This window comes from Mus musculus, chromosome 8 (genome assembly GCF_000001635.26).
Source record: "Mus musculus strain C57BL/6J chromosome 8, GRCm38.p6 C57BL/6J".
Lineage (NCBI taxonomy): Eukaryota > Metazoa > Chordata > Mammalia > Rodentia > Muridae > Mus > Mus musculus.
Genome location: NC_000074.6, coordinates 56,917,857 through 56,936,293, shown reverse-complemented (window position 1 = coordinate 56,936,293; position 18,437 = coordinate 56,917,857).

The window sequence follows — 18,437 nt, the reverse complement described above, 5'->3', positions numbered from 1 at the left end:
GTCTGTTTACAAAGATCCCAGTTTCCTCATCCAGTAATGAGAACAGAGTTACTCCTATGGTTGTTCTGAGTTAGCGTGTAATTTTTTGATTATTTGTAATGGTTATTGATTGCTCTTTTTCTGCCTCATAAAAATCCAAAAGTCTAAAAAAAAAAAAACAAAAAACAAAAAAAAAAACCCAAAAACTATTATGCAATCAGCATGCCTTGTCTGTATTATATGTTTATCTCCTTGTTTGGAATTGGCCATTTAGCCAGTAGTCCTTCTCCACCAACTCCTACTTTAATTAGACCCTGTGAATCCTTAAAGGCGACACTCTCGAACACTCATGTGCCTTCAGCACCTATGATGTAGATCAACTGAGTACTAAACAGACATCTGGCTGTTTCACCCTATGATCCAACATGAGAAAGAATAAGAATCCTGTTTTGATCCAGAGATAGAATTTATAGTCAACCAGGATGATTTAGGAAATGTTAACAAATTATGAACTTTGACTTATTTTAATATTTTTGTCATTTAAGTAAGACGAGGCAAGTGCTGGACTGGATCTGGAATATTCTCTAAGGTCCCATGGTTAGCTTCTACTAAAGCTTGGCCCTATTGAAAGATGGTGGAACCTATAAGAGAACAAAGATCACTGGTACACCTTTCAAGGGAACCATGCGCTCTCAGCTCTTTCCTCCTTTTCTCTTTTGCTTCATGAAGTGAATAGTTCTGTCCTACGTGATTCTCTTGTGGAGTACTGATTCTCCACAAGCTAAAGTCACTGGATCAACTAATCATGAACATAACACTCCAAAATTGTAATCCAAATAAACCTTTTCTCTTGATAAATTGATTAGTAATGAGGTTTTCATGTGCTCAAAGCAGCCCCCCCAAATGCTCTAGATTATTTTCTAAGATCAGCAACGAAGAAGCTAAAATCCAGCAAGAGGCTAATCCCACAATGAATATACAATTTTTAAATTACAAGACAAGAGGCTCATACCTCTTATTATTTGCTGTATGAGACTCGAATTAAATATAATAATTTTCATTTCATGAAGAACTCATTAAAACTATTGTTTATTTGTTATTGTGGATCTCTTCTGTGCCTTCTTCCTTCTATTATCTCCTTTATAATGGAAATGTTTGTCTAGTATGCTATCCCCTGCATTGGCCACAGGCAAGTGGAACGGGCACAACACTACATCCATCCTCTCTCAACTTTCTACCATTTGGTTCCTACTTTTGATGACCAAATAGCTTTCTCTTGGCAAATTATAAATCCTCAACTCAAGTGCTATAATCAAGAAGGAGCAAGATGGGAACATTCCTGATATTAAAACAAGTGCATATTGTGGCCATAGGAAGTGGCACTATTAGGAGGTATGACCTTGTTGGAGGAAGTGTGTCACTCTGGAGTTAGGTTTTGATGTCTTCTATGCTCAAACTATGGCCAGTGTGGTCCACAGTCACCTTCAGCTGCTTTCAGTCAGGATGTCAAACTTTCCAGCCCCTTGTCCAGCACCATGTTGTCTGCCATGCTTCCTCTAATGAAGATAATAGACTGAACCGTCAAACTGTAAGCCAGCCACAATTAAATGGTTTACTTTATAAGAAAAAAGTCGAACAACAACAGAAAAAACAAATTCATAGTAATTTCGTCTGGTGTGAAGACTCAAATACTCAATGAGATATATGGTTTGATTGCACAATGAAGCATTATGGGTATAAGTAAAATAACATAACCTTATCAAGAAGATAAACCATTTTCATAAAATAAGGATAAAATATAAATAAATATATTTATTTTAAAATGTATTATTACCATATACAGTTTTTCAAATGGTTGCAAATATATAAAATTTGTGGTAGATTTTTAGCTGACTTTTTCTTCTTTTTAAATTTTACTTTTGAGATTATAATATAAATATATTTCTCTTTTCCTGTTCCTCCCTCCAAGCCCTTCCCTATACCTCTCCCCATTTCCTTTAAATTCAGTCTCTTTTTTTTTCACTCATTGCTATTATATGGTATATGTATATATATATATATATATATATATATATATATATATATTCCTAATTATAAACTGTTCAGTCCATGTTCTATGTCTGTTTACAGGGCTGACTGTTCAGTATTGGATAGCCAATTGGTGTGCTACAGTTAAAATCAGTGTCAGTTTTTTATGAGTCTTGTAGTGAGCAAAACTAAGAGATCATCCAGAACGTCTCCTGGATGTTTGAGCAAGCGTTTTCTTGCTTCAGTGATTCAGCCGCAAGTAGGTGGCTGTTGCTCCTGCAGTGATTTAGTCATTGATATTAAGCAGGTCTTGAAGTAATAACGAAGGGAAACTGTATAAAGTAAATAAACTTACAGCAGAAGATACATGTACCCAGAAAGTTCAACAATTTAGAATATTTGTCTGATTTTTTTTAAGTCCAAGAGTAATCTGTATTGATTACAACAGGAAGCTAGTTTTTCCAAGCTGGAGAATGTATGTGTGTGGGAAACCCGACTTTTAAATTTAAAATGACCTTTGAAGAGATTGCAACATGCTTATCATTGCTCTCCCTGAAGTCTCCAGAAACAGTTTTGTTAAAGTTATACGTGCAAAAACGTTCAATCCTTAGGGAAGAGTGTGTATAAAAATTTGTACTGAAAACTGAACCTGAAGCAATTTTATATATAGCAAAATTAGTTGCATAATCAGCCTTGCTAAACCATTCTTATGATTCTTATTTTATTTATATATATTGTTAACTTACCAGCCTTTAAATTTTATTGTTTCGTTTTCTTTGATAAAATAAACAAGTGACCCCCCCCCAATTTGAACGGGCCACTCAAGGAAACACCCTGTTCTTTCTTAAAGGCCAACCTGTCATGAGGAACTTTAAGATCTCAGTATGACAGGGTCACCAGCCCTCACCTTACCCCTTTAGTGATCACAGGGGTATTGTGACAGTGAAGAAAACAAGCTGAATTATTGTGGAGTCTCCTGTCTCTTGTTCTATACTTAAACCAGTTTCTTTTTCACAAAATGTAAGGAAATAATGTGTGTGTGTGTGTGTGTGTGTGTGTGTGTGTGTGTGTGTGTGTGTGTGTGTGTCTGTGTGTGTCTCTGTGTGTGTCTGTGTGTGTCTGTGTCTATGTGTGTGTGTGTGTGTGTGTGTGTGTGAGAGAGACAGAGAGAGAGACAGAGAGAGAGAGAGAGAGAGAGAGAGAGAGAGAGAGAGAGATGATGGGGGGACTGACAGTGGCGAGGGAAAGGAGAGAAAAGGGAAAAAGTATAAACTGGCAACTGGTTAATTAAAGTAGTAATGGTGTCAATTCCTTTGCACTGGAAATACGTCCTCCATTGTGTGCAGTTTCAGGGAGTGGAGATCCACTGATAAGACTGTGGGGTTGCAGTTGAGCTTAGATGAAAGCTTGCCATTTGTGGCCAAGTGGGAGGCAACTGCAGTAAGACCCGGGCAGGAGAGAAATAACTCATTTGGAGTCTGGCATGATGACGGTGCATCTCTTTTGCAATGGTTTCTTTGTCATGCTTGAATTATGGGAGTTTGATCTTGCTTTCTGCCTTTTGGCCAGACGATGTTTTGATCACTTCTATCAGACATCCATTCATCAAGGCCAGCATTTACAACTCCAGATCAGCAGAGGCTGCTGTGAGTCTTTTGAGATCTCAGAAGGCACAGGATGCATGCGGAGCCATGCCACGTACCAGAATTCATAGAATTTTCCAAATTCCACAGACTGGCCACCGTTAAGTGTCATAAGACAGCATTTGACTTTCTACCTGTGACTCAGTTTGTTACACGGCACCAGTGGGCTCTCTTAGAAGCTAATTTGGTTAAAACAGAAACTAAAATTCTCAACAAGCTAGAATGATACAAAATACTTCCACCAAAAGTTTTATAGTGTATTTAAATTAGAGGGAGGGATGTTTGGTGTTTCCTTAGATACTACAGGGAAAAAGAGGAGACAGTTGAATCAGGAGATCTCGCAGTACATTGTGCAGAGTATTATGATTAAAACCTCTTAAGTAAACTGTGCTGCGGGCTACCCTTTACATTTTGTTGTTTTGGCATCCCAAATGCTTTTGAAAATTGAAAACTGGGACTACTGGCCTATGACACCCCAGTGAAGCAGCAGTGCATGAAAGGAAACCTGGCACAATAAGAATAAACAATAATTCGGCTTAAGATGGATGTGAACTGTCAAAAGAAAGGTCCGTGCAGACAAGCCTCAACCACCCCAGACCTTTGCAACCCTTCTGCTTTTCCTTTTTCTCTCTGACAGTTCCCTAGAGGTTTCCGATATCACTCGTGGTAGCTGAGCCCTCTCTGTCAGTTGTTCCCAGTTGCCTCTCTACCAGTGCTTGTTTGCACTGGTATATATTCCAAAGTTTTTATATTATCCTCCCTTGTGGTAAGAAAAATTATACTTTTGCTTAAAACCACCCACTTTTTTTTTTCTTTTTGAGACAGTCTCTCTAAATGTCCTGGAACTTGCCAAATAAGCTAGGCTGTCTGGCTGGTAAGTCCAGGATTTGTCTATCTCTGGCTCCTTGGCTCTGGAATGACAAACATTCATAACACTGAGGTTTTTAGAACGTGGGTTTAGAGGATTGAACTCAGATCCTTCTTCTTGTAAGTCGAGGACTTTATGAACTGAGCAATCTTCCCAGCCCTGAGATGCTTTTTTTTTTCTTTTTCAGTGGAAATGGGATTGCTACAGACAGTAGGAGGAACACATGGAATCTTGGGGGCTTGCAGTCCAATGTACACTTTCTCTCTCCGGAAAGCCACTTCGTAACAGCTAGATCAAGGTCTCACAATGAACATGGGTTGTTAAAAGTGATGAGAAAACGTGGCTGGTGGGGTACAACTCTGTAGCTTAATGGGACTACTCTGGGGCCTCAGTATTGAAAACTTAGCAGCTGACTCTTGTACCTGGTGAAGAAGTCCATCCCTTACTAAAGGACGCTCGCTGAAGGGAGGCTTCAGTTACAAGTCTTTCTCTGACAGTTTTTCTTCACCTTTATAGAACATGGTTTTGTTTTTGTTTTTTCGTTTTTTTTCAATTCTTTTTGTTCATAAAAGGAAGTAAGAGGTCACTGATACCTGTTAAGTTTTGTTTTATTTGAGACACAGAAATGTTCAGTTGTCCCTGTAATTATTAAATTTTTAGTTCTGGGCTGGAGAGATAGCTCAGTGGTTAAGAGCACTGACTGCTCTTCCAGAGGTCCTGAGTTCAAATCTCAGCAACCACATGGCAGCTCACACCCATCTGTAATGAGATCTGATACCCTCTTCTGGTGTGTCTGAAGACAGCTACAGTGTACTTATATATAATAAATAAATCTTAAAATATTTTTTAGTTCTACATTAACCAAAAACTGACTATCTGAAGCTGCCTAATTCTCTCAGTGTTTGATATTGCCTACTTATTAATCATTGGATGCTTTGAACTTCAAGGCACAAGCCTTCCAGCTAAATTCTTAATGTTGGGTACAGAGCCCCTTCCTGAGCTGTCCTTAGCAAAAGGCCTTCTTGCCATATCTGCTCTTACCCACAAATACAAAAGCAGATAAGATTCCAGTGAGCTGGCGTCAACTTGAGGATAAAGCTACTCCTAGGATTCATGGAAGATACTAGATTTGTTTCATAGACAATAAATATGAAGGTCTGTGAGCTCATGGGGTTCAGATACCTACCTGCTATGGCCTTCTGGCTCTCACCAAGCCTGTTCCATGAAGGGGAACACAACGTCCATCTTATTTGGACAATTGTGTTGGGGAAAACTCTTGGTCTAAACTCTAATAAATACACTCTCACTGAAGGATGTGGAAGTAGGCATTTGTATAAGTGACTGAATGGGATATTGACTTACATATAAGATAATTCCAACTTATACTTTCACTGTATCATTTTTTTATTGGTATCTCATAATGCCCAGCCCATGGGTGTGAGTTCTAATTTTCCAGCAATAGTTTGCTCAGATAATGTCTACTTAGAAGTTCAGACTGACATTGCTTCTCTTCCCGAGCCCACCCTCTACGATCTAGGCTGTTTCTGACAAGATTAAACCTTCCCTCAAGGAATGTATTATCATTGTGTATTTGGCTATAGATGCTACTTGTGACTTAGGAAAAGGACTGATAGTCTTGCTAATTTTTCTATTTCCATGATATCTAGAGGAAATGTGTTGTATGTAATAGACTCTGGGTAACCCAATATATTTGTGGGTTTCTCAGTGGGTCTATGGCTACTCCATTTACTTATCAGGCTCAAGTAACTATTTTTCCTAGTCTACAATACTCATATTCATTCTTTTTACTGATCAAAGAGAAGAATAATTGTTATGCTACTGATTGAAACAGAAGCTTATCTTGTATCTTTGTTTTTCCAATTAAAAAAAAAATCCCCACCAGCTTTGAAAACATATGCCAGGAAAAGCAACTATTGTTATGTTAAAATAATTATGATTTTATGATTGCAATAACTGGTTTAAAAGAAATTTTAGCTGCTCCTGTTCTATTTTTCTCATAATAGAGCTGTGGTCTGTTTCAGTCTGATGTTTTCAGGACCTGGTATATATTTTTATTTCCCTCCATGAATCTTTCATCCTTTGACTGACATTTACTCTTTTATGCAATTACCCTGCAGGGAAAGCTCTGGCCGGGCAAATTGGTTGTTGTCTGCCTCTGAAGAGACAATCATATCTTTCCACTTAGCTTTAAAGTTCTTGATCAGGAACCCTCAGGCCCATTTTTAAGGAGGTTTCAATCTACTTGCTCCTCGATGTCTCTCAAAATGTTCCAAATGAGATTATATGATAGGCAGGACCAATTTACCAAAGTCTCCCAAGCAATAAATCGGAAGCTTTTGTTCGGCCACCATGCCTTTCAAGTCTTGTGGCAGAAAATTAAGACACAAGAGCTTTGACAAATTAGATATTACTCCATCCAACTGTGTATGCTGACGCTTATCCCTCTGAATCGAAGCATTGTAACTGGCTACTATGCCAACAAGGCCTGTTTTAATCAGCACACGCCCTGTAATAGCGATTAATCACCTAACTCAAATGTCACATTAAGGTCACAGAAGCTTGGAGGCTAGAAGAGAGGATGTTACAGTCAGCTGATAATAGAGGAAAAGAGCTGAGCCAAGGAAGGTTTTGAGCATTTTGTTTTGCTTGAGCCTCTGTAGAACATCTAATGAGAATCCAGACTTTTAGCTGGAATCACTGGCAATTTACTTCACTTGACTTCAAAAGAAAAGTCCTGGTGAAGGGCTTATGTTTGCAATAGAAACTCCTGCCCATAGAGTACTTGAAACTGATTATGTCAGATCTGCGATCCTTTTGAATTATTCTTTGGTTTCTGGCATTTTTTCTTTCCTTTCCTTTTTTTTTCTATTTGTTTTGTTACTGTTTTGTTTGTTTTCATTTGTGTGTATGGGTGTTGTTTCTGAATGTATGCATGTGCACCACATTCATGCTTCCCTGTGTTAGGTTTGTCTTTGATCTATTGTAGATATGATGCTTCAGTCTTCTAACCTAGTCTACCTCCTAAGCCAGATCATGTTCAAAATTCTTTGAGCTTTTAACCGAAGAGGTGGAATTGTCGTAATAACAAATGGAAAATAAGCATAATAAAACTGATATTTCACCTGGGAATTGTCGTAATAACAAATGGAAAATAAGCATAATAAAACTGATATTTCACCTGAAAAATCAAAATAATATATTTACACTGGTAAGTGATGAAATCCTCACGGTGGGTTCAACAATAGAGGAATGGATAAAGAACATGGGGTGTATTAGAACACACAGATCTAAATGAGACGATGTTATCAAATGCCTCCCCTCAGAACACAGGAAAGCAGAAATGGTCCCCTGCCCAGAAACCTCAGGAAGATGAAGCAGAATCAGTGTGGGAGACGGAGGGGACAAGAGGACACCAGGAGTATAAGGCCCTCTTACACATCTGAGCAAATCTCATATGAACTCACAGAGACTGAAGCAGCAAGCGCAGGGCCTGCACAGGGCTTCGCCTCACCCTCAGCATGTATGTCTGAGCTTTTAGTTGAGTGGTTTTGTGGGATGCCTGGATGTGTAGACGAATGGCGTCTGTTCTTGCTCCTGCCGCAGCTCTTGCTTTTCTGTTGGCTTGTTTGTCCAACTTGGATAGGATGCTGTTCATGTTATCCTATTCTATTTAATTGGTTTCTGTTTGTTGTTATCTTTAAGAAGCCTGTCCTTTCGTAATGAGAGACTGAAGGGGAGTGTATCAAGATGGGAGAGGAGGTGGGGAGGAACTGAGGTGAACAGAAGGAGGGAAAACTGTATTCAGATTACATTGTATGAGGAAAAAACATCTATGTTTAATAAAATGGAAAATAAACAAAAGGAAAATATGATTTGAATATACAACGAATTTGTCAACCATGCTATGTTATTTTTAAAAAATAGGTGAAACTGGGTATATTTACAGGAAGTGAATTAAGTCAGTTTCAGAAAATCAAATTGCATATTTTCTCTCACTTGGAGTTAGTTACTAGATTTTATATTGCATACACAAAATCATGTGTATATATGGCACGAAAATAACAGTGAAACCATCCAGAAAAACTAGTGGGAGAGGTGAGTGGACTGGAGGTGGTGTCTAATATGATACTTAATATGAACACTTTATAAAAACCAGCAAAAAGAAAGGAAAATTGATGTGTAACTTCTAGAAAGGCAGGGATTACATTGTTCATCACAAAGGAGAGAAGTAACTGATATAGAACCAGTGAGACTTGCTTAGATTGCAGTATAAAAGTTGGAGAGTAACTAAATGGTTTCTGAAGAGTTGGACTTGTTTGGTACTGAGGAAAGGCTGTGGCTTTTCATCCTCTGGAGGGCAATGATAACAAGGGAGGCTCTCCTCTGAAGTCTCAGATAAGTGTAAGACTGGAGAAGACAATTTAAGATAGTGACCCCAGTACAGTACTTCTCAGATCCTTGGAGAGCCTCTAAAGGTTGAGAACAAGATGGGATGAGATACCAGTCTTATAAATATAGTAAACCTTTATTTGAAGCTGCCTTGAGTTTTCTCTAAGATGTCAATGAAAATTTCCCTAAGGTTAACGGTACCTCCTCATTCTTTCATAAAATTTACATTTTAAAACACATCAAAATCTGAAAGTCCTTCAAAATATAATGTGTATTATGCTATTATGTCCTTTATTGTTATAAATTTTATATTTTTATATAAAAATTGACTTTTATTATTACAATCCCTCATAAGTGTGTTAGTATATTTTAAATGCTTATCAGGACTATAGGACACAATAGCTGTTCAAAACTATTTGATGACTAGATATGAATTAAAGGATAAAAAATATCAAATGTCTGTATTTCCATAGTTTGATTAGATAAAAGAGCAAAGGAAACCCACCCCTACCCTATTCATCCCTAAGTCTGGTCCAGTGCATTTATTTATATAACAAAGATTACTTTATTACCCTTAAGTGTAATAGAGTTCAGATGTTTTATCAGAGAGATATGTGTTAGTTATCTGTATTCATAGATAAGTTCTTCCTATAGCCTTTAATTACTCAGTGGAAAAAAAAATAGTCAATACTTGTAATAATGCAAGACAACCAAAAGAGAACACCAAACTTCCTAAGTAAAAGTATTACATTTAAATACAAATTTTCCATCAAGTTAAGAGTGTGGATGATATGTGCAGGGCATTTCAAAGTACATCTGAAGTGATTCCTAGAGTGAAATTGGGGGTTTTGGACAAAATGTTACTTCCTCCACCTTTACGGACCTTAGTTCAGCTACATGCTTATATCTTGAGTGGGCCACAGGTATGTTTTCTGTATCTTTATATACAAGAACTAATTTTTAAATGGAAACATCTGAACTTTCAGTGGCTGTGAGCCAACCTTGAGAGAGGAAGTAGTACTCTCACAACACATGGTAAAATATCTGGGTGTAGCCAAAAATAACGCACATTTATATGCATCTCGTGTCTCAGCCACATGAGGAATGTATAGAACAGTTCATCACTATGAATTTTATCCTTACTACATTATTGAGGAAAATAGGTCTTCCTATTAGAAATATATATTGTTTCTTCTTCTTCTTCTTCTTCTTCTTCTTCTTCTTCTTCTTCTTCTTCTTCTTCTTCTTCTTCTTCTTCTTCTTCTTCTTCTTCTTCTTCTTCTTCTCCTTCTCCTTCTCCTTCTCCTTCTCCTTCTCCTTCTCCTTCTCCTTCTCCTTCTCCTTCTCCTTCTCCTTCTCCTTCTCCTTCTCCTCCTCCTCCTCCTTCCTCTTCCTCTTTTCCTGTTCCTCTTATTCCTTTCCTTCTCCTTCTCCTCCTTTTCTCCTCCTCCTCTTCTTCCTTCTCCTTCTCCTTCTCTTTGTCCTCTTCTTCCTAAACCATCAACCTTACCTTCAAACCTTTTTAACCATGCCAAACATAGTTGATTTCCAGCCATTCCTTCTATCTCTGGAATGATGCTTAACTATCAGAGCCCACACATGACAATTTGGCCTTTTATACTGGTCACATATTTGCCGTCTAAATGAAGTTATACTAGTTATTTCCAAAATCTTGGCTACCTGTTCCTCTAATCAGAGACTACTTGGACTACTGCACTTTAGAAACAAAATAGTAACAACATTAAACCAAATCTACTAGTGCCCATATGAAAATAGCTTAACACTTTGCTATCAATAACATCAACACTTTGTATCAATAAATTCCCATGTTAGATAGAAGTGTTATATGGGAATGTGAGCTTTCAAAGCTATGGCTGAGACACCATGTTGTCGCCGCATGGAAACTGGATGAAAAGATGGGGGTTAAAAAAATAAAAAGCTTGTTTGGAAACATCTTTCCAACACATTCCTGGAATTGTCACTTTAAATATATGAAAACATACTTTAGTTAGTATTATGCTGCATGAAAATTAAAGTAACTACCATATGGTTTTTTTTCCAAACAAAAAACCAACAACAACAAAAAACATCCTCTACCTCTTCCACCCCATCCCCCGTCTCCTTTTAATGTGCAGACATTGTTAGAGTCAGGCAATTTAATTCTTAGTACTTTTATCACCATGAGAGGTCCCAGCCCATATCACGGAACTTGTTTTTTTATTATTTGTTTTCTTTGTAGATATAGATGATATGCCCCTATCAAATGTACAGTTTAGTGAGATGGATGACACTTTACTAACTGGCAGTTCAAGGAAGTCTTCCCCCAGCTTGTTTACATGAACACGTTTTAGAACAGCCATTTAGCTTCCAGCCAGCTCCACCAGGCTGGCTAGCTCTAAGGGGAATGGCAGTCTGTGGGCCTCCAGGTCACTGATAAACTAAACCCCCATTTGGCAAGCAAGGAAGGGGAATGATAAGAGCTCTGATTTATGCTTTATCTGTCACTAAGTTTTCAGTCAAGTTGGGCAGCCAGCCTGAAATGACTCTGTTCTGTTATCACTTCAGATGCCATTGGTTTCTTAAGTGAGGCAGATTCTTAGGCATCTTTTAAAGAGTGCTTCATCTCACCCCTCAAAGAAGGTTAGGCCATCAGTGATGCTTTAAAACACCCACATCTGGCTCAGTATATTTGGGGGCTGTAAACCAGCCTGTGGGGTTTTGTTCCGTGGCTAATTCTTAACTGCATGCACCAACTCATTTAACTGCTATCCCTTTGCAAACATCAAGGCTGTTTTGATGTTTTGCTTCCAGAACTGCTTGAATAAAAAGCAATCAGATACCTAAAATATTTGGGCAATATGAAAATTATATACATCGTTCTATTCAAGTTTTCACAAAAGTTTTTTTTTCTCCCTATAAACTGTGTGGCTTTAAATTTTGAATAGAATTGACTTGAGATAGACTGACTCTATGAAGAAAAGAAGATAATCTGTCTTCAGGAAGAAAAAGAGTGTCAATGGATGCAATCAGAAAGCAAAATGCTTCTGTTTACTTGCTGATGGATGCTGTATCATGGCTAGGCGGGTCAATGGGAGATTAGCTGACATAAAAGTGAAGGACTGTGTTCTTATCTAGTGGGCCGACAAAAGTCAGTAAATGAAAGCTCCTTGGGACCCTTCCCCGACTTATTTCAAGTTGTTTTCCCCTGAGTTTAAATTGGCTTGTCGTTTTAACAAGGATGGATGGGTATTATTTTTAAGCCTTTATTTTACAATGGAAGAATGTGAGTGTTTCACAGATGAAATTTTCCCATGGAGAAAGGAATAGCAATGAATCATAAACAGTGTAAACACCCCAGAGTTTCTTATACATGTGAGGCTGAGCCATAACATCTTCTATCTCAACACTGTTTTCTTTCTAAACATCATAAGAAACGAGGTAGCGGGAGGGGGTGTGAAAGGCCGTTGGAGCTATCTTTTGAAAACACTCGCTGTTTATCTCCTATATTCTCAGTTGCATAATCTTTTTGTTATCTGACACAGACTCATAGGAACTGTATTTCCCAGAACTAATATCCTTCAATTATCCTCCCTCTACCTACTTTCCTTCAGGATACATTTCAGATTCTTGGCCATGGGACTAGAAGAAGGAAGCTATATCTGGCTTCATTCATGCATCCTTCCTGTAAATCGTTTCTTGCAGCTCACAAGAAAGTAGCTGAGATCATTGGACTGTCGGTTTCCTTCTCAGGAAAGCAAGGATGTTTTAAAGATCAGTTAGTATGATTACTGTGTCTCCTCAAATCTAAGCCTGTCTATAGAACCGACTAAGGGTCAAACAATAGCCTGTTGGTGAACAATAAGAACAGGCTACATCTTTGGTGGGAAAAGACTTCCTAGATATGTTTTTTTATTATTGTTGTTGTTGTTGTTATTATTATATTGCAAAATTGTATACCTCCTTCCATCTCCATGTCTGGGAAATGGTCATCTTTGCAGTGTAGCTGTTTTCAGCATTCACTTGAACACATGTATTACTGAAGTGTTTTGTGCTCTTACAATGATACATGCAACATTAATGCCTGCATTTGTTGATTAAATACACACATGTATTTATTCATGAACATAAAATATTTATTATATAGATCATATATACACATATACAATGAATTATATAATTGAATAGGTTCATTATCTGCCTTAACACATGTCTTTTCTTTTAATAAAAAGCTGTTGAGTTTTTCAAAACTCCTTCTGAAAGGCCAGTGTACAATGCAACTGGATTCATGAGCTAGCTTTTAATGTATCATTTAAATTTTTTCTTTAAAATTGAATTACAGGGCTTTTATAAAGAATACTTTCATTAACTCAAGTTTTATTTACAGGCTTGCAGTGTTGACTCACAGGTGAAACTTTCAGACCCTGTTTGAAATCATGGTTGAGTTTTAAATCAGCATTCTCCACTTTGGGTGACTTCAATAAGAATCATTCTATGAGTCTTTATGCTGCTTAGTGCATTCAGCCCATGTATGTGGGGTAACAGGAAGAAATGGACCAGCAGCTGGTTGGGGCTTCTGGAACTCAGCTTCTGAAGTTTACTTTGATGCACAACTGACTCTCAGTATATAGCCCCAGAGGCTCTTTTCTCTATTCAGCTGGGCAGGACTGTGACCCAGAATTTCAATCCTTAGTCCATTTGTGAACTAGCAAGGATTTGGGATCAAAGGCTTAGGGAATTATTTTAACCATTTTATTCCTTTACATTTCAAATGATATCCCCCTTCCTAGTTACCCCTGCATAAACCCTCTATCCCATTCTCCCTCTCCCTCCTCCACTCTGCCTCTATGAAGGTGTTCCCCACCCACTCACTCACTCCTGCCTCACAGCCCCAGCATCCCCCTACACTGGGGTATCAAGCCTCCACAGGACCAAGAGTCTCCCCTCCCATTGATGGCCAACTAGGTCATACTCTGCTACATATGCAACTAGAGACACAGCTCTGGGGGGTACTGGTTAGTTCATATTGTTGTTCCTCCTATAGGGTTTAAGATCCCTTTAGCTCCTTGGGTACTTTCTCTAGCTCCTTCATTGGAGGCTCTGTGTTCCATCCAATAGATGACTGTGAGCATCTACTTCTGCATTTGCCAGGCACTGGCATAGCTTCACAAGAGACAGCTATATCAGGGTCCTATCAGCAAAATCTTGCTGGCATATGCAATAGTTTCTGGGTTTGGTGGTTGTTTATGGAATGGATCCCCAGGTGGGGCAGTCTCTGGATGGTCCTTCCTTCCATCTCAGCTCTGAACTTTGTCTCTGTAACTCCTTCCATGGGTATTTTGTTCCCCATTCTAAGGAGGAACAAAGTATCCACACTTTGGTCTTCCTTCTTCAGTTTCATGTGTTTTGCAAATTGTGTCTTGGGTATTCTAAGTTTCTGGGCTAATATCCACTTATCAGTGGGTGCATATCATGTGTGTTCTTTTATGATTGGGTTACCTCACTCAGGAGGTATTCAGCCCATGTATGTGAGAATATCCTCCTGAGTGAGGTAACCCAGTCACAAAAGATTTTGTTCTTCCTATGGGGTTGCAATCCCCTTCAGCTCATTCAGTCCTTCCCCTAGATCATCTACTGGATTCCCCAGGTTCAGTCCAATGATTGACTATCTGCATCTGTATTGGTCAGGCTCTGGCAGAGCCTCTCAGGGAACAACCATACCAGGCTCCTGCCAGCAAGCACTTCTTGGCATCAGCAATAGTGTCTGGGTTTGGTGTGTGCAGAGGGAATGGATCCCCAGGTACAGCGGTCCCCAGATGGCCCTTCCTTCAGTCTCTGTTTCTTCTTCTTTTTTTTTTTTTTTTTTTTTTTTGTCCATGCCTTTCCTTTGGACAGGAACATTTGTGGTTTAACAATTTTGACATCCCTGAACTGGGATCCGTGCCTATCTCCTGGAGGTAGTCCTTAGAGGTTCTATCTTCCCTTTGTTGCTGATTTCGGCTAAAGTCATCCTCATTGGGTCCTGGCACTCTCACTCCCCTGGGGTCTGGGACAGGATTTTTTGTTTTTAATATTATTAGAGTCGCTGGCTTGATAAGGGACTTGGGACAATAACAGGTAGAAACGAACTGGATTGAAACTCAGACAACAGCCCAAGCAAGCACTTGAATTACTTTACTCACTAATACTTAGAAGCCATATGCAAGCCAGAAACTATACAAGTTCTTCTCAAGCACTCAGTAGATGTCACCTGCCTTTTACAAGCTTCATTGGAGTGACCAGTGTCATTGTCTCTGTTTGAAAAGGATCTTTCTCACTCTTCATACCAAATAAGCATTTGAATACAAATTCCAGCATGATAGATACCAGTATTAGAGTGTGTACAGAGCCAGCCATCGATGGTGTTGACCACCAGCTACTATTTCAGTAACAAACTGTGCCTTTCAGTGAATACTGTATGAGATTTGGAGCTGCTTCTTCAGAGATTGTAACATTTCCAGCTGTCATTCGGGAAAACCTTGAAGCGTCAGAAAGTTGCTGTTTTACTGGAAAACTTGGCAAATGTTTGCTACTGTGAACTTTGTGAATCTGAATTGGGAGGCAGTGCTGTCAAATCCTTCTTTCTCTAAGATGGAGATGTGACCGCTTCTGACTTTGAACTCAGCAGAGTGGTTGTGAGGTGTTATGTGTCTCTGTGTTGTGTGTTATGAGTCTCTGTGTCATCTTCAAATGTGTCACTGCTTGTCTGACATGATTTTCATTGCCATCATTTAAAAAAGAAACAATTGAAAATATTACTCAATTCTTACCCATGATATTAGTCAGAAAACACCTAAATTAAGTACATCTTATTTCATGATTTTGTCTAATAAATTGATACACAATGAACATTTCAAAAATGAATAATATGGATGTGATTTTCTTAATCACACTGTTAGACTACACAAATTGATAGAAAAATTTCCAGAAAAATCTTCCAGTCTATTTCATATTTTAAGACATACAGATATGAGGAACCTATTCTATTATCCAGATTCTAAGCATTAATTTTCAAAAATGAGCAGAAGTAAAAACTATTCCGCCAAGTACTTCATATATCCTTCACTGAACTCCATTAGTGATCAATGTTTTCCAACAAAATTTTCCTTAGATACCTTTTTCCCTAGAAATGTGTTTTCAGGAACATATAAAAAGTGGTGGGAAAGGAGCTGATGGGCCCTCATCTTTTCCTAACAGTCCATGGCAGTTAATGGTTGTTGGCGGTAGAGATGTAACTTTCTTCAGTGGTATAAACCACCAATAATTTGACTCGTTTCAGTAATTAACCGTCTACCCTCACAGGGGCAAGAAACTCTAAGCTTAGAGAATCACACAGAACGTAAGAGAGGAACTTGGGGAGAAAGGTTACATTGGGAGAGGGATAAGGAACAAGGAAGGGCATGGGGCTTGAAAAGCAACTAAGGTTCACTACATTACATAGGAAATTCCTAAACAGTAAAACACCCAAGTATCATTTTATTTTACCTATAAATGCTTTCAGCTAAAGACTCTTATTCTTCCATTACCATGCCCCATGCTTAGGAAATTAATAACTGGGGCTGGAGAGATGAGATGGTTTCGTAGTTAAGGGCACTGACTGCTCTTCCAGAGGTCCTGAGTTCAATTCCCAGCAATCACATGGTGGTTGACAACCATCTGTAATGGTATCTAATGCCCTCTTCTGGTGTGTCTCATACAGTGTACTCATATAAATAAATAAACTTTTTAAAAAAAGGAAATAAATAACTGCCAAATAGAAGCTGTATTCGTGTTTCCAGTCTGTATTCAAAGCACCTCGATGGCCTTTAATTTGTCTGTCTATATCTGAATTCTTGCAACAAGGAACCCCCTAGCATCAATGTCTTGTACTATGCTGTTAGGTTTCCTTGGTCCATTTATTCCACAGCCTTGGTGAAACAATTAGAAAAATTTGCATTTCACATTTGACCAGTTGCCTCCCACTGTCATTTTTGTCTCTTGGGTTTACTTAGGGGATTGTAGCTTAGTTCTGGAGGCTGACTGCACGAAATTCAGTTCTAATTAATGGAGATGTACTGTGGCTTTTCATGTGGCACCTGTCTGGCCACTGAGCTCTCTCTATTGCTATGATGGATCAGTAGGGTCAGAGGTCAGCCTGCTTCACTACTATAATGAGCCTAAATACTTTCACTGAATTTTTTTTAGATCAATTGACCTAGAGTACATAGATCAGTTATTTAGGTAAGGTGAAATATAGTTTATATGAGATACAATATTGAAGACACCTTTTCTGTATTCATTGAGGCTTTGGGGATATGCTACATATCCCAGTCACAAATATATCCAACACAGAGTCTTTCTAGGATAGATGTTTCATTATAAATTTATTTACTGGTGATGTGTCTTCCTTCTTCCTTTACTGCAGTCATATTTTTACTAATTTTTCTCATCTTCACCATGTCTGCTATCCCTTTGACATGATATAATTCCCCCCCCCCCGTGTGTGTGTGTGTGTGTAGAGGCCAAAGTTTTATTTTGAGTGTTTCCTCAATTGGTCATCACCTTATTTATCGAGGCAGGGTCATTCACTTGAATTTAGAGCCTGCAGATTTGACTAGGCCATGTAGGCATCTTGCCCAGGGATGCCTTGTAACTGTCTGTGTGTTGGGTGCTGAGATGTACAAATTGACTGTTAAACCTCTTTGTTGTTTTTGTGGGTGATGGGAATCTGAACTTAGCTGCTCATGCTTGCTCCACAACTGAGTCATGTTTTCTTCACTGACATAATTCTCCCTAAAATAAACTTCTTAATTTCTAGCACACCAATATTTCCCAGGATAATCTTTCACATTTTTTGAAACCTAATATTACTCATTTTGCAAAAAAAAAAAATCCATGGTTCATATTGATAGGAAATCCAATGACCTGAATTTGAATTTCATAATTACACATGTGATTTTTTTTGGATTTCAAAAAGCATTTTCAAAAGTTCTAGAGCCTAAAAGTGGGCTTTTCAATTTTCAAGAAAATGTTTACATGCACTCCCAGATAGCATGAGTGTTTTAAGCTCATATCTTTACAAATGTTATTGCATAAACACTTTCCTGAGCTGAAGATATCCACTCCATCCATCACTTAACAGCAATCTCAAAATTAAGCATAACATATAATGAGGGATGAGACTTTTAATTACATAGTTATATAATAATTTTCTTATAATTGGTGTTTTAAAAATAATTCATAAACTCACTATTGCCTATTGTGGAAGATTATTCAGTGCTAGTATCTGAAATGTATGTATGAAGTAATGTCTCAGCTATATTCTAGATAAATCAAAATGTTTTCTCCAAATGAGAGATAGACTTCCCAGGTATTGCAGCAAAGGGTGTATGCCTCACCTCTCTCTGGGGATGTAGATGTTCTTTGCTTCCTCAAAACAAGCAAATGAAAATCCTAAAGATGCTGCAGGGAAGATTATATACAAAGGAGGAACA